This window comes from Carassius gibelio, chromosome A20, assembly GCF_023724105.1.
Source record: "Carassius gibelio isolate Cgi1373 ecotype wild population from Czech Republic chromosome A20, carGib1.2-hapl.c, whole genome shotgun sequence".
Lineage (NCBI taxonomy): Eukaryota > Metazoa > Chordata > Actinopteri > Cypriniformes > Cyprinidae > Carassius > Carassius gibelio.
In genome coordinates this window covers 3,278,379-3,280,878 of record NC_068390.1, presented here as the reverse complement: position 1 = coordinate 3,280,878, position 2,500 = coordinate 3,278,379, and the positions used below count along the sequence as shown (strand labels likewise).

At 40.1% G+C, this 2,500-nt stretch overlaps 3 non-coding genes across 3 annotated transcripts; all 3 read left to right on the top strand.

Moving 5' to 3' along the window:
• The first annotated feature begins 82 nt into the window (after positions 1-82).
• Positions 83-164, top strand: trnas-uga (transfer RNA serine (anticodon UGA)). Its single transcript has one exon. It is a non-coding gene; the product is annotated as a tRNA-Ser (tRNA).
• Positions 165-286: 122 nt separating this feature from the next.
• Positions 287-359, top strand: trnak-uuu (transfer RNA lysine (anticodon UUU)). Its single transcript has one exon. It is a non-coding gene; the product is annotated as a tRNA-Lys (tRNA).
• Positions 360-1,997: 1,638 nt separating this feature from the next.
• On the top strand, positions 1,998-2,079 carry trnas-aga (transfer RNA serine (anticodon AGA)). The gene has a single exon. It is a non-coding gene; the product is annotated as a tRNA-Ser (tRNA).
• Positions 2,080-2,500: the final 421 nt, after the last annotated feature.

Sequence of the window (2,500 nt, the reverse complement as noted above, 5' to 3'; positions counted from 1 at the left end):
ATCTTTCTTCTCTATTTTGTTTTTGATGCCTGGCCTGTGCAGGGTGACACCAGACAACTGGGCAGGCAGCCTGCCGCTAGACGTAGTCGTGGCCGAGAGGTTAAGGCGTTGGACTTGAAATCCATTGGGGTCTCCCCGCGCAGGTTCGAACCCTGCCGACTACGGGAGGGTTTTGCAGTATTGCTTTAGCTTTCTGTGATGGTAATTGTGCCTTCTATGGTCCTTTGTCCTAACTGCTTCTAGCTTTCATCCCGTGACACCTGCGTCTCTTCTTTGCTCCACAAGAGCCCGGATAGCTCAGTCGGTAGAGCATCAGACTTTTAATCTGAGGGTCCAGGGTTCAAGTCCCTGTTCGGGCGAAGGTCTTTCTTTGGCCTCACCTTGCTATCACTACGGTCCATCTCTTCTGCTGACTCTGTACTGGAACGGTGTTCCTTCCTGCTCTCGGGGATCAAGGGATCTCCCTTGTGGTTAGTGAAAAACGAACAGTGTTAAAACACTTGAACAAGGCAAACATAAAGAACAATGGTGCCTGGAATTTTTGAGAACTGGAGCTTGTAGCCTAGAATTTTTCTTTGCAATTCATGTGAAAATCATCTTGTTTACTCACTTACAGAAAACAATACATTGATTTACATTTTCTAAGACACTTTTTGTTGGTAAAGGTCATATGAGAGTAGGCGTCAACTATCATGAATGTCATTATGATTTACACCTGAGAAGACAAAGCCCTGCATAATGAGCTGCATAAAGAGCCGCTCAGTCAGCTGTTGTCACTGAGAGGGAGGTGTTACAAGAAAGAACGTGAGAACAAAATAAATGTATATCATTTTAAGTTTGTAGTTTATTTAGAATATATTTAATTATCCCACAACATAATTTAATATGGGGGAGCAGTTAAACAGTTTATTAGGAACAATCAAAGCTGACTTTCAAACTAATTTTATTTTTGCATTATTACTCCAGTCACACAATCCTCAAGAAATCCTTTTAACAATCTGAATTTCTAAAAAACAACAACAACAAAAAAAAACATTTATTGTTATCATTATTATTAATGTTGAAAATAGCAGAGGACATTTTTCAGGTTTTTTAGGGGGTAAATTAAAAGAACACCATTTTTTGTTACATTTGTTACAGTTACATGTATTTGTTACATTTATATTATTTACATCAAGCTTTTGAATGGTATAGTTTTGTATATATTGTTATTGGAACTTCATAATATTTAACTTAATTATACATTTAGTCAAGAATTATAGTTTGGAAAGAGTCTAACTAGTAAAATGTTTAGACGTTATGTGAAAGCTAGTACAAGTATATAAATAAATATAAAGAGACTTACTCATGTTTATGATCTCTGCTGAATAAAGTGCTTCATTCTTTTTTTTCTGAGGAAATCCATTTCTCAAATCCTCAACCACGCCACATCTTTTTGGGGTGGATTATGTGTTATTCCTCTCATCGCGAAGCAAACAGTAAAATAAAAGCACTTGAACAACAGTCTGGCTGCTTTTTCTTCTGTGTGGGCGTATTCAAGCTGCGCTTCAGTTTGAATCTGAATAGAGCGTTCAGCGTGGGGCGTGGTCACATTAGATATAATGAAGGGAGACGTGAAAAAAGGACATCGCCTTGTTTTCATATGGATTACTTTATCACAGAACATTTGTTTTAGGCAGCACTCGTTTAGTTTAAAAGTAGACATGTCAAGCTTTCTATAGATATCTCTCTCATGTCTCTTCGTTGAGTATTCACAGAGTTACAGTTCATTTTAATGACGTGTTTGTAAATGAAGATCAGCGCAGACAAAGGCTGCAGACAGCACATCTTGTTTGTTATCTTTAGAAGTGCACAAAGTTTTGTTGTTATTATGTCTGTATCCAAAAAAAGGAAACCCTTTACTGGGTTACAGTCCGCTTGCTGACTGAGCTGGGATGTTTGCAAGAAGGTCAGGCAGCAGTGTTGCACACAAACTGAGCAGGAGTTGGTCTGTTCTTGTAGTCGTGGCCGAGTGGTTAAGGCGATGGACTAGAAATCCATTGGGGTCTCCCCGCGCAGGTTCGAATCCTGCCGACTACGCTGTTTGCTGAAGGCCGTGAGGAAAAGCGTCCATGAATTTTTCAAGGTCCTCCCACTGATTTGCGACATGTCCAGTCCCTCTTCGATGGACCAACACACCGCTGGTGAGGGTCCAGGGTTCAAGTCCCTGTTCGGGCGAAGGTCTTTCTTTGGCCTCACCTTGCTATCACTACGGTCCATCTCTTCTGCTGACTCTGTACTGGAACGGTGTTCCTTCCTGCTCTCGGGGATCAAGGGATCTCCCTTGTGGTTAGTGAAAAACGAACAGTGTTAAAACACTTGAACAAGGCAAACATAAAGAACAATGGTGCCTGGAATTTTTGAGAACTGGAGCTTGTAGCCTAGAATTTTTCTTTGCAATTCATGTGAAAATCATCTTGTTTACTCACTTACAGAAAACAATACATTGATTTACATTTTC